The sequence below is a fragment of the Mustela nigripes genome, chromosome 16 (assembly GCF_022355385.1).
Source record: "Mustela nigripes isolate SB6536 chromosome 16, MUSNIG.SB6536, whole genome shotgun sequence".
NCBI lineage: Eukaryota > Metazoa > Chordata > Mammalia > Carnivora > Mustelidae > Mustela > Mustela nigripes.
In genome coordinates, this window is record NC_081572.1 from 50,253,225 (window position 1) to 50,277,888 (window position 24,664).

General features: G+C 46.2%; 1 protein-coding gene across 5 annotated transcripts in view; it reads left to right on the top strand.

Annotated features, from left to right (window-relative positions):
* SPECC1 (sperm antigen with calponin homology and coiled-coil domains 1) overlaps positions 1-24,664 on the top strand; it is a 276,278-nt gene that overhangs the window by 53,756 nt on the left and 197,858 nt on the right. For 3 of the 5 annotated variants that reach the window (XM_059380513.1, XM_059380517.1, XM_059380512.1), the window contains one exon: positions 2,290-2,400. The exons of 1 other annotated variant lie outside the window; for it this stretch is intronic. The gene's annotated coding sequence lies outside the window, so the exon portion shown is untranslated. Of the gene's footprint in view, positions 1-2,289; positions 2,401-2,925; positions 3,061-24,664 lie in introns of those variants that run through there. One more of the 5 variants, XM_059380514.1, reaches the window with a different exon arrangement.

Genomic DNA, 24,664 nt, shown 5'->3' on the forward strand with positions numbered 1-24,664 from the left:
TTTTTTTTTTTTTTTTTTTTTTTTTTTTTTTTTTTTTTTTTTTTTTTAAGATTTTATTTATTTTTTTTATTTGACAGACAGAGATTACAAGTAGGCAGAGAGGCAGGCAGAGAGAGAGAGAGAGAGAGAGAGAGGAGGAAGCAGGCTCCCTGCTGAGCAGAGAGCCCGATGCGGGACTCGATCCCAGGACCCTGAGATCATGACCTGAGCCGAAGGCAGCGGCTTAACCCACTGAGCCACCCAGGCGCCCATTTATCTTAATTCTTATTTTGGGATTTGTTGTGATCCATTTACGATGTTTCTATTCCTGAACCACAACATTGCAATTATTTTACTTCTCTGGTCTCTATTAATATCTGGCAGTACAAGTCCCTTTTCATATTTTTTTCAACAATTTTCTTCTACAGAGAAGAATAAATTATTCTATATCTTCTATAGAGAAGAATTACTCTACCAGGTACATTTTAGGATAGTTTTATAAGGCATCATTTTCATAACTCTTAATCGTGTTAGAATTTTTATTGGAATTATAATACATTTATATAACTATTTTGTGCAGAATCAATATCATGGTATATTGTTATGTTTTTTTCAATCCAGTCCTCTATTTTGTTACTCAGTAAAATGTTACCGATTTGGGGGTGGGGTTGTGATTGCAATTTTCTTACCAGATTTATTCATAGATATTCTATACATATTTTCACTCATAAGCAGAACTTGTTTAGCATACAGTAACTTATTTAGATGTATTGTGTTATTATACAATTTAGTAATTTTTTATTAATTTTTAGAAAATCTAGAAAATACAGTGTGAATTTAAAAAAGAAATGACACACAATAGCCACCCTGAACACTTTGTGTATGTCCTTCTGGTAATAGATTTACGGTCTGATTGGTAAGATGCAGTCACATGAAAGCCTTAAGCCAGAGGTGTCTGGGTACCTCAGTGGGTTAAGCCTCTGCCTTTGGCTCAGGTCATGATCCCAGGGTCCTGGGATCGAGCCCCACATCGGGCTCTCTGCTCTGTGGGGAGCCTGTCCCCACCATCTCTCTGCCTACTTGTGATCTCTGTCTGTCAAATAAATAAATAAAATCTTAAAAAAGAAAGAGAGAAAGAAAGAAGAGAAAGAAAGAAAGAAAGGCAGGCTTAAGCCAGCGCACTAGCCTGTATTTTTTTGCCAGTCCAGCATTTTTTTTTGCTTTTGGGAACTGCTCTTCTTATAACTAGTGGGGCTGTCAGTCACCCAGGTCCCTCTCCCTTACCACGGGGCTGGAGAGGGTCTCACTCTGAGGATTTTCTCTGAGGAGTGCCTGTCTTCTGAGGTCTTGATTGCCATAGGCTTCTAATCATGCAATGCTGCTGGAAAAGGCTTTCCCATCCCAAGGCACCGTGTTTGAATGCATTGAACTTGGGGAAACAGAGCTGAAAGGTGATGAAAACAGGTTCCTGATGACTTTGGAACCTCCCGGTCTCCTGGCTGAAAGCCAGCTCGAATGCATCCTTACACTATCCAGTTAGTCAAGCCAATAAATTTGTTCTTTTGCTTAAGCGAGTGGTGGGGTTAGGGCAGGGGAGAGATGACACCCAGGTGAATTAGCTCCCCTTATTCCCCTGCCCCTGCTCCGCCCTGGGAAGATGTATATTCTCCAGAGAGAGCAGGTCCCATTCATTGCCCCCTGCTTTCTTTAAGAGGGAAGGCCACCAAAGGCAGAGGTGTTTGCCCGGATGGCATGGGGCCACGTTTGTAAGAACAGCGCCCACAGGGGAAGGCCAGCTCTTAACTGCATGGCCACAGGCCCTTACTTAGTGATCTGTTGTTAGAAAGGCAAAGTCTGGGGCGCTTGGGTGGCTCAGTGGGTTGAAGCCTCTGCCTTCGGCTCGGGTCATGATCCCAGGGTCCTGGGATTGAGCCCTGCATCGGGCTCTCTGCTCCGCGGCGAGTCTGCTTCCTCCTCTCTCTGCCAGCCTCTCTGCCTCCTTATGATCTCTGTCTGTCAAATAAACAAACAAAATCTTAAAAAAAAAAAAAAAAGGCAAAGTCTGCATATGAGGGGGGACTCAGTGTCCCCAAGGCTCTGCAGACTCATGCTGTTTCCTAAGTAAAGCCCCCGTGCCGTGTAAGAGATACTTGGCTAAATCTCACCCTTATACTCATCCAGTATAATCGCAATAAACCTCCACCTCGTGGCAGTGACTAAGCTCAGCCCCGATGACTACAGTTCTTGCGGAGAGCAGATAGGACCCATGTTGCTTGTTTACCTTCATGAATTCCTTCCCTGTTTTTACAGGCACGGCTCATCGTCACTGGGATGTGCAGACCATCCAAAGTAGCCGGACACGTGGACCTCAGGTTTTAGGAGGGTGCGCATAATTCTGGAATTCTCTGAATTCAAAACTAGGTATGAAAAAATGGGAATTTCAGCCAACAACCAGAGGCTTGGAGGTTTAGGTGCTTCATCTCTGAGAACGTTTTCACTCAGCTCACAAGAACTGCCTGCTTTGAAAGGTTTCCTGAGCTAGCCTGACTTCCCCATCCCACCTAGAACATGCCACAGCCCACAGGTTATGGCAAGTGAGGGGCCCTGAGGCTTCGAGGCAAACTCACCTTTGAAGGCAGACAAGCTTTTTTTTTCTTTTCTTTTTTTTTCCCCTTCTGTTTGATATCTCAGGTTTGAAAGAGCAACATGCTAGTCAGCCCATGTTTTTAAATCCTTATGTTTTAGAGAGGTACAAATTAAGTATTCAGGATCCGGTAGGAGAGAAGTGATTTTGCAGTGTGTGTGTGTGTGTGTGAGAGAGAGAGAGAGAGAGAGAGAGAGAGGGAGAGAGAGAGAGAGGGAGGGAGGGAGAGGGAGCAGGGAGGGGGGGGGGGGGGGGAGCCTGTCAGAAGCCTTGGAGCCCGCCTGCTTCCTGAGTGAAGCTTTGCTCAGATGCTCACTGCCTGGGCCCCTTGAGTGTGGTTTTCCTCCCCGGCCAGCACCAAACCCCAGAATAGTGCGGCTGACTTGCTGATTGAGGTCAGCAGCTCCCCGGAGGCACGAGAAGCCAGAGCCTTTGCAGTAAGTACATAGTTGGTTATTATTTAAGATGGGGATGGAAAATCTTAGAAGAATAGCTCTCTCTGGGGGAAGAGGTTCTTCTGCTTTAAGTATAATGTCTAACATACCCAGTGAACCCTGATATGACTAAGGCCTGATTAATACATTTTTGTGTATGTGATTCATGGACTAGATCATTGAATGCTACATTCATGCTTTTGGGGGGCTAAAAATGAATTTGAAACTCGTCTTCTTGATATCTTGAAAAAAATAGCCTTTTTTTCCCCTGCCTGTTACTTTTTTCATCTTGCACAGTAAGGATCATTAATGCTGACTTTAATATATAGAGTCTGGGGGAAAAGAAATCCTCCCTGTGGGTACTAATTATTAGTGCTATGGAGGTCTGTTTTCACAACCAAAGTGAATAGGGCTGCTTCTGTGCATTCTTTTCAGCAAGTGTGGGACAGAGAACCACCCACTTGACTGGTTCTTAGGCCCCCGAAAAGTTCTAGAGCCCTCTGCCCTTGAAGGTGAGCACTGTGGAGTGTGCCCTCCCATCTTGCAGAGGGCCTGATAATGTCCCAGAGCTTAATATCTGGGCCAAACATTGTGCTCATGAGGCCTAGATGGCAGAACTTCAAAGATGTGACAAAGATAGAGGCTTTTCTAGGAAGTTACTTATTATACGGTTTCTGTTTAGACAGTATTTTGCACTAACCCTCCCCTACCCCCCAGCCCCGTCCTCACCCCAGCCAAAGGCACAGGCTACTTTGAAATGTCTCTTCACCATTCTGTTTTTCTGGAAATGAAGTTTTTCGGGGTTTTTTGGATTTGTTTTTGTTTTTCCCTTTTTCCTCTGTCTTATTAGGACAAAATATTTAGCTCAGTAATGAAGGAAGTTGATGTTTTAAGTTTACTCAAACAATGTGATTTTCCTCACCTTGTTAGACTGCAAAAGGAAAAAAAAGACACCCATTCCCTGTTTCTGCTGCAGGACTCACTAATATGGCTCCGTTTTGTTCCTTTACTACTGGGCTCCACAGACGATGTGTCTTTACAGGGTTCTAGTGGAGAGTAGATGTTTCACTTCCTTTAATCTTCCCTTCACCAAGTGGGTTTACAAGTAATTGTTGTCTAAGCAGAAGAAACCCACAAAAGTAGGGAGAGCACGAAACTAACCATACTAAACTTTCAAGTGGAAACAGACACTATGTGTGAAGTAGCTTCCTCATTTCAGTCCCCCCGCCCCCCACGTAAACACGTTTACACTTTGCCATGTGACAAAAATAACATTTTTGTTAGGTGATAGGCACAGCACTCAAGTTATCTCATTTGATTCTCAAAACACTCCTGCAAAGTGGCTGTATTTATGGTTTTCACTTTATAGGCAAGGAAACCGAGGCATAGAAAGGTTTTTATAACTCATTGGAGTGGCGCAGCTGGGATTGGGACTTGGGTCTTTCTAAATCCACAGTAAATTTAGAAATTAGGGAAAATAGTGACTCAATTCCACACCCTCAAACAACTTAAAATTTCTATATTTTTTTCTACTTGTACAACTGGATATTATATTGTAGGGTTTTTTTTTTAAAAAGTTATTAGCGTCACGATTATTTTTAATAATGTATAATGTTCTGGTCAGTGATTGTTTCATAAATTACTTAATATTCCCTGTTCTTGAAAATTGGGTTGTTTTCCCTTTTTTTGCTGTTTGTTTTCTTCCTATTATAAACGATATTTCAGGGGCCCCTGGCTGGCTCAGTCAGTAAAGCATGTGACTCTTGATCCTGGGGTTGTGAGTTCAATCCTCACGTTGAGTGCAGAGATTACTTAAAAATAAAATCTTTAAAAAAAAAACTTCAGTAACTACATTGTCCATATGATTTCCCCCAGGTTTCTGGATCATTTCTGTAGAGTAGATTCTCAGACATGGGATTACTAGATAAAAGGGACATGAACATTTATTTTAACAGTGCTGAATTACTCTCTATCAACACTCTGTGTGAGGTCCCCCTTTGATTTCATCCATTTCACCAAGGACAGTATCATTTTAAAAAATAGACAAAACAGGGGCACCTGGGTGGCTCAGTGGGTTAAGTCTCTGCCTTTGGCCCAGGTCATGATCCCAGGGTTCTGGGATTGAGCCCCACATCGGGCACTCTGCTCAGTGGGGAACCTGCTTCCCTCTCTCTCTCTCTGCCTGCCTCTCTGCCTACTTGTGATCTCTGTCTGTCAATAAATAACTAAAAATCTTTTTTTTTTTAAAGATTTTATTTATTTGACAGAGAGAGAGATCACAAGTTGACAGAGAGGCAGGCAGAGAGAGGGGGGAAGCAGGCTCCCCACTGAGCAGAGAGCCCGATGTGGGGCTCGATCCCAGGACCCTGGGACCATGACCTGAGCCGAAGGCAGCGGCTTAACCCACTGAGCCACCCAGGCGCCCCCAATAAATAACTAAAAATCTTTTTAAAAAATAGACAAAACAGAAGCTTTTTGTAATTTTGCATTTCTTTTAATATAATTGAGTTGAATTTTTTTTTCACATTGGTTTATAAGTTATATTTTCTCTATTGCTCATCTGTTAGGATTTTAATGGTTTTTTTTTTTTTGCTAATTTATATATCTTTTTGATAAGATTTATTTGGCATACTTTTGTCAGTTATTTTTCCCAGCCTACTGGTCACCTTTTCAAAACGAATTTTTAAAAATGCAACCATTTAACATTTTCACATAGTCCAAATTGTCCTTTTTTCCCCCTTGATTCTTCTTACCTTAGAGACCTGTTATCCTCTTTTAAGGGATTTTTTTTTCCTTCTAGTTTGTATTTGGGTGGATGATGTGAAAAGTGGGCTCAAACTGACTTAAAATAATGCCAAACAGTTTTTCCAACATCATTTATGAGAAATCTTTGTGTTCTCTAGTTCCTCAGCTTTTCTGTTAAAAGATTTTTCTGTGTTATCTGTTTGATCTATAACAGCTGTTTCTGTGCCATTATCTCATTGTATTAATTTTTTGGAAAGATTTTATTTATTTATCTGACAGAGAGAGAGATCACAAGTAGGCAGAGAGACAGGCAGAGAGAGAAGGGGGGTGGAGAGCAGGCTTCCTGTTGAGCAGAGAGCCTGATGCAGGGCTCAATCCCAGGACCCTGAGACTATGACCTGAGCCAAAGGCAGAGGCTTAACCCATCGAGCCTCCTAGGCACCCCACATTTTATTAATTTTTGTTGCTTTTGTGATATATACAGACGACGTTGTTGTAGAGTCAACATGAAGTACTGACTACGAGTGTGGACTCAGGAGGCAGGCTGCTAAGTCCTAACTTATGTGTCCCTTGGTTTTATTATTTGTAAAATGGGGATAGTAATAGATAATTTCCACTATGTGGGTTGTTAGGGTGAGGAAACAAAAGCTAAATTAAAAAAAAAACCACTGGAAACAGTATTTGATGTATATACATATGTGTAGAGAATATTTGATGCATACATGTATGTATTTTATGCACACAAATGTACAGTATGTATTTTATATAATATGTATTAAGAAATATAGATCATATATTTTCTTATGTAGAATCAAATGTGTCCTTCTTTCTCTATTTGGGTTAAGACAAACTTTCACACTTTCTTGGGAGATGGAGAAAGAACATTTGACTCAATATGTGTTAAGAAACTTGGTACATTGAAAGATAGGCAAGTAACAAAGATACACATGCAAAACACACACCACAGAGGATTACTACCCATTATAAATAAAGAATTCCCATGAATCAATTAGCAAAAGACAAATACGTAAAGAAAAACCAGGCAAGGACAGTTTATAAATAGGCAAGTTATATTTATTTTTATAAATAAGTAATTCGTAGGAGAAGAAATATAGCTGATCAGTAAACATATCAAGTTCTATCATGTTCAATGTCAGTAAGTACCATGGAAATGCAAATTCAAATACTAATGAAATATTGCCCTTGCAACAGATTGGCAAAAATTGAAAATAGGTTATCCGGTGTCAAAGAGAACATATGTAAGATGGGCATTGGCAGTCACAAGTGTAAGGAACAAGAATTAATAAAGCTTTTTGTATGGCAATTTTGCAAAATCTACCAAAATGTAAAATAACCTTTAATGTATCTCAGAACAATTCTGTACAATTTCAAGTAAGCATATACAAGTGTGATCATATTTACATTTAAAATTTCATTATTTATATTAAGAAACCTGAACTCTCAGGGCACCTGGGTGCCTTGGTCAGTTACTAATCCGACTCTTGATTTCGGCTCAGGTCATGATCTCAGGATTGTGAGATCAAACCCATCATCGGGCTTGGCCCTGGGCCCGGAGCTTGCTTAAGATTCTCTCTCCCTCACCTCTGCCCCCCCACCACTTGCATGTGTGCTCTTGTTCTCTCAAAAAAATAAGAAACTTAAATTGCCTATTTTTAAAATTTGTATGTATATAAAAATTCATCTTAAAAAAGTAGTGGGTGTATAATATCAAGCTGTTTACTATGGGAAGTAGAATTAAGGGCAAGGTCTCTCACCTTTTGCTTTGTATATTTCTATGTTTGAATTTTTCTGTAAGTCTGTATTTGTGTATTATTTGTGTAAGATAGATAGAAGACAGACAGGCATCGTTCCACGCCCATAGGCAAGAAAATTTTAGGGAGCAGAACCCCAGGTGTAGAGGTCTACAACTGGGAAAGTACAAGACAAATTTTAGGAAGCGTGAGCATTTGGGTGGCAGTGTTTTCATATTCTTTACAGGTTTTAACTTATGTTTTAGGAAAAGAAGCAAGGAACTTGTTGAGAAAACTCAACCTGAGAGGCTTCATTGCTGAGCTCTGACCTCTAAGCAGCTTCCCTCTCTGTTTTCCTGCTGTTTGCAGGGGGTCCACACTTGGGTGGCTCATAGACACTACCCCAGACACACTGTGCCTCTCCCCTTCCTGTGTTCCTGTTTATTTCTTATTTTATTTTATTTTTAAAGGTTTATCTATTTGGGGGAGCATGGGGGAAGGGGTACAGGGAAAGGGAGAGAGAAAATCCCCAGCAGACCCCCTGCCAAGCATGGAGCCCAACATGGGGCTCAGTCTCACCACCCTGAGATCACAACCTGAGCCGAAATCAAGAGTCGGACATTTAACCGACTGAGCCACCCAGCCGCTCCCCTTTATCTGTATTTTCAAAAGGTTCATCTGACCTTCATAATCGCCATTCATCTAGTTACTCGCCCAGAAGATACCTAGCACCTAGTCCCAGCCAGGCGGTGCACGCGGCCCTGCGGAGACAACGGTGAGCAGGAGAGGGAAGGCACCAGCCCTGTGGGAGCAGCAAACCCACTAACCAATTACTCATCCCCAGTCATGAGCGTTGCTAGGAAGCTACCAGATAAGGAGAGTAATAGCTGAGAGCCCATTTAGAGGGATGCTCAGGAGGGGGCAAGCAGAGGGGGCTATTCTAAGAAAAACACAGGTGGGGACTGCCCCCCCAACCCCCTCCCACATCCAGCCATTTGGAAGCCTGTGCTGGTTCCATCACTCCAGCTCTCCCATTCTGTCTCCTTCTCTCCATTCCTCCTGCCGTTTCCTTTCTCCTTTTACTGGGACCACCATTCCTCAGACTGTAGTCCTCCAAATTCCCTTTTCTCATCGTTTTTGCCATAGCCAACTGCCATGGCTTACTTATCAAATTTCCTAAAACTGACATCACTAACATATTTTAAAAGGAAACTTGTTGACTCCCTTGAGTAAATGAGAAATCGCGAAAACAAAATAAAGCCAACTCTACAAACTGAAATGAAAATTTACCGGTAACGAAGGCAGAACTCTGTCACCTGGTCCATAAGGCTAACAAGGTCGCTTTGATCACAAAGGGATGCCGTTCATGGAAGAAGCATGTATTAGGTTTAGATATTTAGCCAGTAGAAAAGGACTCTTGTCTATGATGACTTTGTTAGCCAGTAGATTTCAGGACAAGGGCGCTGCAAGAAACAGATGGGAGAAGGAGACTGGAGAGCAGTGATTTATTGTATACTCCCAAGGGTGAGGTGAACTGGGGACACGTGACAGCCAGGGAGACAGAGGGTCACCCTTCGAGACAGCCCTTGGAGGCACACCTGGAGCTGCGACAAGGGGCCACCTCCTAATGAGGAGAGCCTAACTCGTCTCGCCCTGGAAAGAGTCCGCAGAGCTGCTGGGGAGGATTTTTACAGGAGATATAGGTCAAGATCCTAGGGGGATGGTCTGGGTTGTGAATAAAAGTCTTCATTGAGTCTGGGGGCTGGAGAACTTCGCTAGTGTACCCACTGCCTGGGGGGACCTGTCCTCGGGCTCACCGATGAGCTTCAAGGGTTTCGGGAGTCCTGGCTTCCCCAGTGCTACCTAGAGCCCTCGCTGCCTGGAAGGAGCCCGCCTGCAGTGGGATGTGCTCAGTGGCTTGTGTGAATAGGTTTGGGCTGCTGAGCACCTGGGTGGGGATCTCCTTGGCCACCACCAGGCCCTCCTCGAGGCCCTGCTGTCCAGCCTGGTGTCTTGAGGCTCTTGCTTGCTCTCATCCCCTCGGGTCCCTCACCACTTGCTCCCCACCTCCTGCCAGGGCATCTCTTTCCCTTGCCTGACTGTTCCTGCTGCCTGTGGATGTCCTCTGCCCCTTTGCCCCTAGCTAGTGCCTCTTATCTTTCCTCGTGGAGCCTTCTCAGGCTGTCCCCCCTGGCTTGGCCATACCCCCCTCCCACAATAAGCTCTGAGAGCACACTGTGACTCTCTACAGTAGCTTTCACAGTGGAGATCTTCTATTTTGGGAGCCATATGGTCATCCCCTGCTCTAGACCATGAACCTCCCGGTGAGCAGGAATTATGTCTGTGTTTGCTCATCCCGGTGTGGCGTGCCTCCCTGAGAGGCAGTAGGTGCTCCAAGAGGGTTTGCTGAGGGGAACAAATGAATGAAATAGTCCCCAGCTATTTGACTGTGTGAAGGAGTGAATTCACTATCCCTTGGGGCCTGACTTTGCTATTCCAATGCAGTGACTGGCAGGGAATGAAGGGGAGTAGCAGGAGAGAAGGCTGGGGGAGTGGGGACTGCAGGCAGGGGCTGTGGATTAGATTCCAAGGGATATGGGGCCCCACTGGAGGACTTTAAGCAGACAAGTGATGGGACATGGTCACTGTTTCAAATGGAGCACTACAGATAGGGGTGAGCAAAAAAGTTAGAAGAAGATCCGAGCGGATTTGGGGTCTATCTTGACCATACAGCCAATGCATATGGCCATTGTAGTTGGCAGAATCCCCTTACTTGTTGCTCTGATCAGTGCCCTTTCCATGAAAGAGCTGCAGTTCAGTCCTGAGTTTCATGTGTTAAAATACAAATAGAACTTAAAAATTAACAAATGGTTGCTGTCCCCAAAAGCCACCACAGCAGCTCCGTGGCTCACGTGCTCCAGTTGGGACACACAATGGTCTTGGCTTCCAACCCCACAGGGACTGCCTCGGGAATGCGTGGTCCCGCCAGCCCGTTGTCTCCTTCAGGCACGGACCCCGTCACACACGGAAGAGGCACACTGGGCTACAGAGGAAAGGCGACACCCCTTAACCTGGCTTTTGGGACCTCCACAGTCTGCTGCCAACCCTATTTCCAGGGCTGTTTTGCTCTACTTGCCACACCACTTATCCCCTGCAGCCAAACCAAACCACTCTAGAACATCGACCCCGTGATTGTGTCCTCCTTCCTGCCTTTGGCTCTGTTTGTCCCTGGAATGCTCTTTCTGCCACAAAGGGTCCCAGAGTCGGGGCCTTTAACACAGAGGTTAATTTCCTCATAGTTCTGGAGGCTAGAAGCCTGAGATATAGGTGGCGGCCATGTTGGTTCTTTCTGAGGCCTCTCTCCTTGGCTTGTGGATGGCCATGTTTGCCCTGTGTCCTCATGCGGTCTTCCCTCGGTGTGTGTCTGTGTCCCCGTTTTCTCCTCTTGAAAGGACACCACTCTCTGGCCAGAGGGCTCACCCCAGCGACCTCCTTTTGCCTCAGTCACCACTTCACAGGTCCTGTCTCCAGATACAGTCAGGGTGAGGTCCTGGGGGTGAGGACTTCAACACAGGATTGGGGGAGGCACATTTAGTTCCTAACAAGAGTCTGGCTCCAATACCACTTTGTCCTCAAGCATTCGTAGCCCTTTCATTTCCCCTGTTCTCACACATCATAGCCCTTTGGCAGACTTCTAACACTCTGTCCTTTGGTACTCATTCATTCATTCCTTCATTCACTCGAGCAGTCGGTCATTCACTAGAAACACCTGGAAACACTTCCTGAGCTCCTTCTGTGGGCCAGAGATGTGCTCAATGCTGGCAATCCAGAGCTGAAAACATGGTGCCCAGCCTGCATCCTTAGTGGACAGACAGACAATTAGATCAGCTGTGACAATGTGACACAGTGTGACAGATGCTGAGGCTTAAGGAGGGGGCATCCGATCCAGCGCTGGAAGCGGAGCCAATGGAACTTACTAGGTCAGGGGACGCTTCCACTGAGCTCGGCGTGGTGAATGGGAGTTAAGAGGCTGAGGGAGTGGGGTGAGTGTCGCACCCGGAAAGGACGGTGAGTGGGAAGGCTGGGAGTTGCAGGGGCCCGCGGTGCTTCCAAGGAGCTGCAAGCCATCCATTGTGGGAGCAAGTGTCTGCAGTGGGCGTGCGAGAGAGTGGGCGAGGTGGGGCCGGGGGTGGGCACGGGGGTGCAGGAAGCCTGGCATGTGGCACTGGGGCTCTCTCCTGAAAGGGGTGGTGGTGGAAGGGGAAGGACTTGAGCAGGCTGTGGTTTAGAAAGCCTGCTAGCATCGTGGTGGCAGACGGTGGCCTGACTCTAGGTAGGGAAACCAGGAGTAATTCCTCCGATCCCCATGAAGATGCAAAGTGTGGAACTAAGAGGCAGGAGAAGAGCCTGGAGAGCTTTGGCAATCTGAGGGGCAGAACTTGGTGACTAACCAAGGACAGTGAGAGGGCCATCACTGGGTCCCTAGATTCTGAGTCTCGGCAAATGATCCCGTTTTGAATGTGCGATTTGATGACTTGGGCTAAATGAGCACACCCATGGGACCGCCACTACAATCAAGATATGGAGCCTTCGGGGCACCTGGGTGGCTCAGTGGGTTAAGCCTCTGCCTCTGGCTCGGGTCGTGATCTCAGGATCCTGGGATCGAGCCCCGCATCGGGCTCTCCGTTCGGTGGGAAGCCTGCTTCCCCCTCTCTCTCTGCCTTTCTCTCTGCCTGCTTGTGATCTCTCTCTCTGTTAAATGAATACATAAACATATATATATATAAAAGAAGCACTCATAAAATATATTTACAAAAAAAAAAAAAAAGATATGGAGCCTTCCCGTCACTCGCAAAATTCCCTTTGTGGCCCTTTACAGGAAGTCCGGGTTCCAACCCTATCCCAACCCCGTGGCACCCAGCAAACGCCGACCAGCTTTCTATCACCTTACGTTATTTTCGGTGTTTCTAGCATTTCACATCCGTGGAACCACACACTATGTAGTGCTTGGTGTCCAGTTCTTTGATTCAAGACAATGCTTTTGAGATTCCTCCTCGTCGTTCTGTGTGTGTGTCATTCATTCCTTTTTATTGATAGGTATGGGATGTATTAGTTTGATGATCTCTTCACACCTGTGTGTGTGTGTGTGTGTGTGTGTGTGTGTGTGTGTGGCAGTGGTACCTCTATGTTTATGGGACCAGATCTTCAAGAGCTGCATTTTTTAATCATCCACCTGTAGGTGAGTCTTTGGCCTTCTGACCATTTAGGAAGGTTAAGTTCCAGGCTTGACTGATCAGAGTCACACTGGGAGCTCATTAAAAATTGATAAGCAGGACTCAACTTTGGTGGGTTGAGTCAGGACCCCATGCATGTGTGCTTTTAACCAGCCTTGAAGGTAATTTTGATCAGCCTTGTGACTCTTGTGCAAATAGTACCCATGGAGTTATAATCTCACCAGTCCTGTTGGCTCATCACTGAGAGGCCTGGGTATTATTCTGGATATTATCCTTCCTGGGTGTTGATCACATCAACTTTACCTGCCACAGGTCACCCTCGCCATTGATTTTTTTCACTAATTCACCAAAAGGCATCAATCTAGACACCGTGCATAATTGCAAAAGCGATTCAAACTTGGCACTTAAAATTAGTTAGAGATAAGTGATATTGACACACACGATCATACATAAACAGCATTGATAATGTAAGAGGCACACACATAAAGTGCTTGGAATTTAGAGGTACATGAAATAATTTCCATCTTTTTGTGCGTGTCAGGAGGCAGTTGTCAAATACGGTTACAGGAAAAGGTAACATCTGATCTGGGTCTTGAAGGATGGGTAAGATTTGTGCCTAAGGGGGTTGAGGGTAGGAAAAGCAGACCTGGCAGAGGGAACAGAAAGAAAACAAGAAGAAAGGCTGGGAGGTGGGCAAGGTGCATGCTGCTGGGGGCCTGGAAAGCCACCTTGACTGGAGCTTGGATAGCATAAGGTTGGCAAGGTAGGCATGGCCCAGCACAAGGGGAGCCTTCGATTACATTCATTCAGCTCACTTGAGCTTTAACAAATACACGTGTAGCCACTGCCACAATCAGGACTTACAACCCTTCTCTCACCCCCAAAATTTCCTTCTACTGCTTTATCGTCAGCCCCTCTGATGTGTGCTTTCTAAAACACTGAACAATTAATTCTGATACTCTTTTCCTGGAGATAGCATCACATCGTGCAGGTTAAGACCTCAGTCCCAGAAGTCTGCCCCCATCCCTCCCTCACTCCCAGTTCAGGCCAATCACAAGTCCAGCTTGGAGGTTCCCACAACCCCCTCCTCAGGTTCAGTTAATTTGCTAGAGCGGCTCACAGAACTCAGAAAAACATTTATGGACTTTTACCAGCTCCTTATGAAAGGTTTAATAAAGAATGTAGATGGGGGCGCCTGGATGGCTCAGTGGGTTAAGCCACTGCCTTCAGCTCAGGTCGTGATCTCAGCGTCCTGGGATCGAGCCCCGCATCGGGCTCTCTGCTCCACAGGGAGCCTGCTTCCCTTTCTCTCTCTCTCTGCCTGCCTCTCTGCCTACTTGTGATCTCTGTCTGTCAAATAAATAAATAAAATCTTAAAAAAAAAAAAAAAAGAATGTAGATGAACAGCCCCCTGAAGAGGATATAGTGTGAGTTCTCAGGCCATGATAACCACTGCTCTGTTTTCTATCCCTGTAGAGATGCCTTTTCCAGAATGTCACATAAAAGGAATCATACAGTAGTAACCTTTTAAGCTTGGCTTCTTTCACTTAGCATAATGAATTTATAATTCTTCCTTTTTTTTTTTTCTTTGTGCATGTCATTCAGTACATGGACATACCACAGCTTATCTACTCACCACTGAAGGACAGGCAGGTTATTTCAAATTCTCACTATTATGAACCAGGCCATTTTTTTTTAAGATTTTTTTTATTGACCTATTTGATAGACAGAGAGAGATCACAAGTAGGCAGAGAGGCAGGCAGAGAGAGAGGAAGGGAAGCAGGCTCCCTGCTGAGCAGAGAGCCCGATGTGGGGCTCGATCCCAGGACCCTGAGATCATGACCTGAGCTGAAGGCAGAGGCTTAAACCACTGAGCCACCCAGGCGCCTGAACCAGGCCATTTTGAACATTCATATTACAAATGTTTGTGTGAACACAAGTCTTTATTTCTCTTGGATAAATGCTGAGGAGTGGGACCACTAAATTGTCTAAGTGCAGATTTAATTTTATAAGAAATGACTACACTGTTTTGCAAAGAATCTGTACCATTTTGCATTTCTGCCAGCAATGAATGAGAGTTCCAGTTGCTCCAAATCCTTGCTAGTACTTGATACAGTTTTTATTGCATTATTTACTTTCTAGCCATTCTTCTAGGTGTGTAGTAGTATCTCCTTGTGGTTTCATTTTGCATTTACTTAATGACTAATGGTGTTGAGCATCTTTTCATGTGCTCTTTTCCCATTCCAAAAATAGCTTCTTTGGTAAAATGTTGAAATCTTTGCCCATGTTTTTGTTGAGTTCTGTGTTTTGTTACTGTTGAGTTGGGCAAGTTTTTCATAAATTCAGGAATCAAGTCCTTCATTTTGTGTGTGTGTGTGTGTGTGTGTGTGTTCTGCAGATGCTTTTCTTCTAATCTGTGGCTCGTCTTTTCATTTTCTTGATAATGTCTTTGGAAGAGGTGAAGTTTTAAATTGTGGTGAAGTTTAACTTATCAGGTTTTTTTTTTTTTTTCATTTATCTTATGGATCATGCTTTTAGTGTTGTATCTAGGAAATCTTTGCTGAACATAACATCACAAAGATTCTCTCCTCTTTTCCTCTAGTACTTTTCTAGTTCTGCTTGGGTTTCATATTTAGGTCATGGTTCATCTTTAACCAGCAGTTATTATGGGCCAAACCCTGGGCCCAGAACCGGGGGATCACAGAGGCATAGGAAAGAGTCTTTTGCTCGAGTGTCATCTAGGCTGGGGAACTGGGCATGGGGGAGAAAGTCAACAGAATGTGAAGCTCACATAAGGGGTGCTGTGGACTCTCACTGTGCTGGGGAAGCAGGACTATTTGCTGGACAAGGGGCCGGAAGCTGGGTTTTAGAAGGACTGTCAGAGTTGGGCTGAGAGTGGGATCCGGGGCAGGCAGCCCACTGGTCTGGGCGTGGAGTGGCCTTGGGGAGGCCTGGAGAACAGACGATCCATAGCCAGCAGCCATCGCCACGCTGGGTCTGAGCACTAGGCACCTCGAAGGAGTGGGCAGAGCACGGAGTGGGCAGAGCACGAACTGTGCCTTACTCTGAAACAAAGAGAAGGCGGGGGGCCACGTTACCATTTGGCTCATGCTATGCTTTTTGAGGGACGGGGATGGTCTTTCTTCCCTGAACACAACTGTAGCACAAAGCCCTTCCTTCAGGGGCAGCTGTGGTGACCTCCCCTAACTGTCTCCAGCTCTCACCCTAGGGACAGAGCCAGGGGCCTTGGCTGCGGTGATGCTCCGCGTAGATTTCCTCCTGGGACTCGCGCAAGGGACACGTAATGACAGGGTGATCCCAGGAGCAGGCGGCAGCATGATCCCTCATATTCACGGCCATTGTACTTATTTCAAACACAATACCAGAAGCATGTCATGCTGGGGAAAAAGAGAGCATATTCCAGGCCTGAATAAATTAACCCTTCAAAGCACAGCGGTGGCTTTCATTAGCCAGCTGGCATTATGGGAAGATAGCTGAAGCCCGTGGGTTCGAAAAGAGTATTTCAGGAATGCGAAAGCAAGCAATCAGCTGCATTCAGTGATTTAACTTAATCCAGTAACAATAAGGAAATCCAGCTGAGTGACAGCCTCGCAGAGCCTCTGCGAAGGGACAGACTCTGCCTGTTACTCAGAGAGGGTGTCCACCAGGACTCGGGGGTAACTGGGGTGACAGTGCAGGCAAGAGTTAGCTCCTTGCCCCTTTGGAACCTGTGCAAGCTCCAGAAAATTTCTGTCTTTCCCTTATTTCTTGCCAGTGGCCCCCAGAAGGGCACCCAGACTTCTTTGAGGTTCAGCTGCTGCCCAGCCTCTCCCTTCTCCCTCCTCCACCCCAGGGCCAGCGCACTTTCCCCGGGATGCCGGCTGCCTGCAAGACCTCCCTCACTACCTGCCATGCTATGGGTACCTTGCCACAGCTCCTGGGGCCACACCGTTACCCCTCTGCTGCTACCACTGGTCCCTGCCACCACCATGGGTTTTTTGTTTTTTGGGTTTTTTTGTAGTTGGGAGGTACCAGACAGCCAAGAATTCACTACATCCCCCAAATACTCCATACAGTGGCAGACCTCAGAATTTCCGTGTTGCTTTAATGGTCCAATTCCTGCCTGTCTCCCTCATCCCTCATCCCTAGAGGGGTGTCAGGGACTGCCAGGGGGCCCTCCCTCACCGGCCTCCTGACAAGCCACCCCTGCTGGGCCCCAGCCTTCCGCGTGGTTGGGGTCCAGTGGAGACCTTGCTCTTCTGAACTCTGTAAGCTCTCATGACATAGGGCTACCTTCTCAGAATAAAGTCATCATCCTAGAAGATGCACTTCTACCTGTTGGGTGTCCTTTTTGGGTCTGTCAGCAGCCATGAAGACTCTGTCCACGTCAGAGGAGAAGACCACCATCGTTGAGCGAGAAACCAGATCCAGTCTTATTTTCCCCCTCTATATATAGTCTTTACTTGGCCAAGTTCAAAATTTACTTTGGTTTTTGGCTCAGTTGTCTCCCCGCCAAACACAAACACACACGGTGGCTTGGGCCCTCATCAGGAGACTCCCCTCCCTTGGTCTCCTGTGGGCACCCCGTCTCCGACGAGAGATGCAGATGAGTAGAGAGAAATGAGGAGAGCCGAGCACACAACTTCCAAGAGGTAGAGAAATTCAGTGGTCACGATTAAAGCCCTGAAGGGGGAACGAACCCCTTGAGGAAGTCCTGTTGCCTCACTCACAGACCTCGCTGGCTGGAGAGCTTGCTCCCACCATGGGGGACGGTGATGTGGAGGAGGAACTACTGCCCCGAGTGCTCTTGCCTCTGAATCAGAAGTGGGGTGTGGGTGGGATGCCTCTACCACAACTCTTGGATGGGTAAGCCACTTTCTTAGCAAGGGGACACATGAGACGACCCTCTGTGGTTTCTCTTGTTGAGTCGCATTTGTAATATATGTAGTGGCTTGGTGCCCTCCCCCCTCCCGGGTCATGGTAGGGCAGGTGCACTGAGGTGTGTTGGTGGAGGGCACAGGATTCTGCTGGGTGGGTGGGGCAGTGTGCCCTGAGGTCCTTGCATTGTTCCTAGAGGAAGTAGAACAGAATGAGTCAGAGCTGGCCTGCCTGTTGCCTTGGGAGCTGTGTCCCAGACATCACGGGGCCTCACCCCTTGTCCCACCTGCCTTAGGGGCCCCACTCAGGAACAAAGATACAAAAAGAGGTTGGATAAGAGACGAGATACCTAGACTTGATCCTTTAAATGATTGGGTCCCTAAGTCTGTGGTTACCTCTGGCTACCACTAAGGCATCTAATATAATTTCATTTATTTTTATGTTTCAGTTAAGACATCTGAAATCTTAAACCATAAAAATGGAAAGGATTGTTTCTCTATTACTGTAAAACTAGGATGCATACCAAAAATTTTAAAAGGCTAACTTTCAGGAATAAGTCCAGGAAATGAGATGACGGGATAGGTGATTTTAGAGATTTGGTATTGAATAATCTTAGGAATTATTTCTCCAGCATGTTCTAAGTGATTGAGATGAATTTTTATAATGCTCATGCTTACACATCAACGTGAATAATATTTTCAAGGTAATGATGCTAGGAGGCATTATAGCCGTGTCAGTGGGGTTCTCAACCTGAAAGCAATTTTGGGATTGGATTTCTTTCCCACCGGTTTAAAAACTCGTGTATATAGAAAAAGCATGTCATTGCTTTATAATTCTGTCTTGTATTTGCCCATTAATTCAGCATGTACTCAGTGAATGATACCCATTTGCTAGGCCTTGTGCTACCCAATGAGGGACAGGCAGGGAGATGCCAGCACCCATTTCTTCAGTGAAAGTCAGAAAGATACAGAAGCTCACTAAAGCTTCAGTATCCTTTAGTGAGTGTTTATTGAGCACCAGCCACATGCCCCCCAGTGTAAAGGCTGCAGACCCCGTGATGAACAAGGATGGTAAAACCCCCTTGGCACTGAGCTTCCATAGTGGCAGAGGAAGGCAGATGATCAATGACCGTGACAGTCCTAGTTTGGTGAGGAAGGCTCGGAAGAAATGGATGGGGTGGGGAGGGGTGTGGCATGTAGTGGGAGAGCTACTCAAGAGAATGGAACGAAAACCTCCTAAGAGGCAGTGCTCTTGAGCACAGACCAACTGAGTGGAAGGGAGCCCACCATGTGAAGAGTTGGGAAAACCAGCCAAGTGGAGGGAGCAGAGAGTTCAGAGTTCTTTGTTGGGAACTCCCTGGTCACGTTCAAGGAGCTGGAAGCCATCTGTGGGTCGGAGCAGGTCAGAGCTTCGTGACTGAGGTGGGCCAGGCCTAGTGGCCAAGAGCCTGGATGGGGGGTACTGTTGAAGCCTCCAGGTGAGAGACCAGGATGGCTCAGGTGGGAGCAGATCATGGACAGGATATGGAAGTGCTGAAAGGGAGCCGCAAAGTTTTCTGGAAGTTTAGAAAGGGGATCGAACATTCATAGAGGGAGGTCTCGAGGTGAATGCCCCAAGATAAGAACCATGAGCCCTCTGGCCAAGCGGATGAGAACCATGAGCCCTCTGGCCAAGTGGAGAAGATCAGGGTAAGTGGAAGCGGGGCTTGGCCAAGCCCTGTTGGGTTGTCCCTTAAATTGGAAGAAGGAGGAGCCATGAACCCAGGCCTGGGTGCCCAGCCAGAAGGGGCACTGCCTGGGTCCACACTGGGGAAGTTAGCAGACTTCACAGCCTCACTCGTCACTGACTGTACAGCGTGGGTGACAACAGCTGCCACGGGGCCATCAGCACTAGAGAAAGTCATCTCTAGCGATAGCTGAATGTCATGCCTGGCACATAGTCGGTGTTGATAAATGTTAGCTTAAAAATAAGTTAAGACGAAGGGTTTTGAGCAGGAAGTGATGATCCCAGCAGAACTTTGGGAAGTCTGTCAGGAATCCAGGGACGAGGAACTTTCCCTAGGGAAGTCTGCGTTGAAGAAAAAGGCAGGCTTCTCTCAGGAAATGGGGCAGGAATCCCATCTCCCAGCCTGGGCAGCTGCCGGCTAGAGAAACACGAACCCCAGGGAAGAGCCCACAATGTCACTGAGGTTTTGGGTCAGGGAGAGCAAGCCAAAGTTTGTGCTGATAATAAAAAGGGGAAGTCGGTGGGGGAAGCCGGCTAGTCAGGGTCTATGTTGTAACACTGTGCTGCAGTTTGGCCATGCTTGGGCAAAGGCAAGGAGGTTGCCCCCTGGGAAGGGCTCACAGGCCAGCCTCATAGCAGGTAAGTCAGCAGACAAGTCTCAGAGCCCTGGTGAGGCCCCCTGGACTGGGAGAAGTTTCTAGAGGAGAGATAATTGACCTCACTTCAGAAGGCAGCATTGAAGTTGGCCGGGCCAAGGGGGCACAACCGGCGTCCTGAGCTTCCTCTGTTGGCCCCACACATCTCGTCTTGGTCTCTCTCCTCCAATGAGAGCAGAGAGCCACAGACTGGAGAGAGCGCTAAAGGATGAACAGGAGGCACTTCTTCCCCCAGCCCTCTCCTCAACGAGTCTCCATGGCTTGGTTGCATTTCTCTACCGAAGGCCACAGTTTCTGTCTTTCAGTCTCCCTGGGTCTCATCTACTTCCTCCCTTGAGTCCTGCAGGCCTCGGGGTGATAACGGTCCTAACCTCCTCTTGTTGCTCCACCAAAGCCTGCCCACAGCCTTGAAAACAGTTCTTTTCTGAGCCCTCCTCATCGTCCCAGCTGGTGTCCCAGCCAGAGCCCAGAACCTGGGACCAAATAAATGACATGGCCCATGAAGCTTCCACCTAAAGGGATTGGAAAGTCTCCAGTTTCCTCCTACACTCTTATTGTCTGTTTTCTTAACCACATTTTTAAAAAATGGTGGTATATGGGGCATCTGGGTGGCTCAGTGGGTTAAAGCCTCTGCCTTCGGCTCAGGTCATGATCCCAGGGTCCTGGGATCAAGCCCCAAATCAGGCTCTCTGCTTGGCAGGGAGCCTGGTCCCCCCCCCCCTCTCTCTGCCTGCCTCTCTGCCTACTTGTGATCTCTGTCTGTCAAATAAATAAATAAAATCTTTTAAAAAATTTAAAAAATTAAAAAAAATTAAAAATGGTGGTAAAACACACATAATATGAAATTTACCATTGCAACCGTTTTTAAGCGGATAATTCCATGGCATTAAGTACACTTGTAATAGTGTGCACCATTCCACCACAGATCTGTAGTCCCCTTATAAAACTGGAATTCTAGACCTATGAGACAGTAACCTCCATGCCACCCTCCCCCCAGCCTCTGGCAACCACCATTTTACTTTCTGTCTCAACAAACTTGACTATTTTATAGAAGCGGAATCCCACGTATGGAATTTGTTTTTTTCTAGCTGGTTCATTTCACTTAGCATCACGTCCTCAGGGTTCATCCGTGTCGTGGCACGTATCTCATTTCCTTTCTTTTTAGGGCTGACTCCTGTCCCACTGGATGCATATGCCACATTTTGTTTATTCGTTCATCCATCAGTAGATGCTTGGGTTACTTCTCTCTTTGGCTGTGGTGACTAATGCTGCTAAGACCGTAGAGGGAAAGTATATTTTTGAGATTCTGCTTTCCATTATTTGGGCATATATCTAGAAGTGGGCTTACCACCTGTGATAACCCTATTTTGGAAGGTTTTTTTTTTTTTAAAGATTTTATTTATTTATTTGACAGAGAGAGATCACAAGTAGGCAGAGGCAGGCAGAGAGAGAGGAAGGGAAGCAGGCTTCCTGCTGAGCAGAGAGCCCGATGCGGGACTCGATCCCAGGACCCTGAGATCATGACCTGAGCCAAAGGCAGCGGCTTAACACACTGAGCCACCCAGGCGCCCGGAGGGTTTTTTTTTTTTTTGAGGAACTCCCATACTGTTTTCCAGAGTGGGTGCACCATTTTATATTCGCAGCAATAGTACACCAGCGTTCCAGTTTCTCTACATCCTCACCAACACTTGTCGTTTTGTTGTGGTTGTTGTTGCTGTGCAGAATAGCCATCCTGGTGGGTTGGATGTGCGTATCTTATTGTGGTTGTCATTTCCACTTACCTAACGATTAGTCCTGTGGAGCCCCTTTTCATGTCCTTGCTGCCCATGTGTGTATCTTCTTTGGAGAAATGCCTATTCAAGTTCTTCGTCCATTTCAAATCATGTTTGCTTTCTTTGAGTTGTTGGGAGTTCTTTATACATCCTGGGTATTAACCCTTTCTTCGTCTGCTCAGGCTGCCATAACCAAAAGCAGAGACTCAGTGGCTTAAACAACAGATGTTTATTTCTCACAGTTCTGGGGGCTGGGAAGTCCAAGACCAGGGCGCTGGCTGAGGGCTCTTTCCGGGCTCATAGATGGCTGCCTTCTCACTTGGTCCTCCTAAGATCTCTCTTTGATTCCAAGGCCACCAATCCTGTCAAATTAGGATCCCGCCCTCATTTATGACCTCATTTAATTTTGTCTCCTAAAAGCCCTGTCTCCACATACAATAACATTGGGGGCTAGGATTTCAGCATATGAATATAGGGGTGTGGGGGACATTGTTCAATCCACAGCAGACCCCCTTACCAGAAAAATGATTTGCAGGTATCTTCTCCCATTCCATGAATTTTTTTTTTTTTTTTTTTTTTGCTCTGTCAATTGTGTCCTTTGATGCACAAAGGTTTTTAATTTTGACGTAGTCCAATTTATCTATTTTCTTCTTTGGTTGCCTGTGCTTTCGGTGTCATATCAAACAACCCATTGTCAAATCGATGTCACAAAGGTTTTCCCCTTTGTTTTCTTCTAAGCGTTTTACAATTTTAATGCTTGCATTTAGGTCTTTGATCCGCTTTTGAGCTAACTTTTGTTTATGGCGCAAGCTAAGGCTCCAAATTCGTTCTTTTGATTGTGGATAGCCAGTTTTCCCAGCACCATTTGTTGAAAAGACTGCCTGCCCTTCCCTACTGAATGGTCCTGGCACTGCATTACAGTTTTTATTCTTAGTTACCCTTCGATAGCTCTTTTAAAACTATTTCTACAGAAAGAGCTCTTGGAAGTATTTTATTTCCATCTCCTTTTCTCCTGCCTTGGCTCATGCACTTTAAATGCTTTGATGTGAAGCCACATTATAGGTAAGGAAATAACTACTAATTAGTGGCCATCCACTGCTTGGGATGTTGCCTTCTTGGTTTAGCTTTGGAGACAGCAGGATGGCCTGGGGCAGTGATTCTGAGGTCTTGCCCGTCTCAATATAGCTCCCAGATTACAGCCTCTTTCTCAGGTCTGATTTCATATTCAGTGACCCGACTCCTCAGTTCCTTATCCCAGATCACACCCTAGATGCTATGGAGCTCTGCCTTGTGGCAACATCTCATCGTTGCTACAAGTTCTCCCTCCATTTTTGACATGGATTGTTTGTTTTTTTCAGGTTTGAGATGGTGTGGTTAGCGACGTACAGATGTTCTTTTCTGTTTAGATTTTGTTTTATCATTTCCTGGTACTTGTTTCCTTTAAATGACTTCTGCTGATGAGATAAATTATAGTTTGCCATTTTTCTTCTGAGACCGCATGGAGAGCTATTCTTTTCCTTACTTATCGGGAAGGGATCTAAGGCAAATGGGATGAGTTCTCCTCTCCAGACCACAGGAAATAATAAATTTGGAAGAGTTTCCTGTGGCCTCCAGCTGAATTCTGGGATTCCCTCAGCTGCTCCCCAAACAGATTCTCGGCATTAACGGTGCCGTGTTGGATGGGAAATGAACCAGGTGCCCGACTAAGAACCAGCACCCAAGGACTCTTCTTCTTCCTCTAGAACTGTCTCTCAACCTTGACTACTGACATTATAGGCCAGACCCTTCTTCATTGTCGGGGCCGCCCTTTGGCTTGTAGGATGTCCAACAGCATCTCCAGGTCTACCCAGTAGCACACCCCAAGTTGTGACAACCAGCACGGTCTCCATACGCTGCCAAAGGCCCTGGGTGGCAGAACCACCCACCCCAGTTTGCGACCTCCTGTGGACGAGGTCAAGAGCAAAGGCAGCACATGCTCTGAAAGGCTCAAGCTAGATATTTTCAGCCTGTTGTTCACTTGGGTTCTGTTTCCTGCCGAGTCCCCTGGTGATTGAGCTATGTGAACATTCATATTTTGTTAGTTCTCAGACTTGAATGCCTTAGCTTTCCACTTCCTGGAGCTTATTGTGCTTGTAGTCAAGACCTCCGTGGCCCTCCCACTCCCAGACACTTGTTATTACACGATCGGCAAGAATGGGTTCCCCATCGCCCTTGTGTTCTCTTGCCTTAAAAGGGTCAGAGGTCTGAGGCCCTCAAGCAACCGTTCCACTACAGGTTCCGAGGGCAGCAGTGAAGGAGCTGGGGAACGTGTTTGGAGGGAGCGGGAGGCCTGTGCATGGGCTCTGATGTTCCCCCAGGACCAGACACCTAATCGTATTCCTAAAATAGCTGTTACCATTTCCCTCCTCCGCCCCTCCCTCCTCTCTCCTGTTTCTACTTAATGCCATATAATTTATGAGTTACGGTCTAAGTATAAGTCTCACTCTCTTCTGTAAAGGAAAGAAGCTTGGTAAGAGCATAAAATGTTTGGAGAATTTAAAGAAAAGACCCCGGGAAGGCTCTCTTCCCACCCCTGCAGGAGTGGGCTCCTAGATCTAATTATAATGCCTTCATCAGCTTGATCCTTTGAGATGGGTTAGAAGGGTTTGCAGAAATCAGGGAATTAACAATGGAAATCTTAAAAACAACAAAAAAACCTCCCTGTACTTGGCCAGAGCCCATCTATTTATTTAATGTTACTAACTCATATCCATAAGGAGGTTACTCTTCACCCAGAATTCACACCTGTGTTCTCAGCAGCTAGGCTGTATTAAGGTTGAGGCCGATTCTCAGGATGGGTCAGCTCT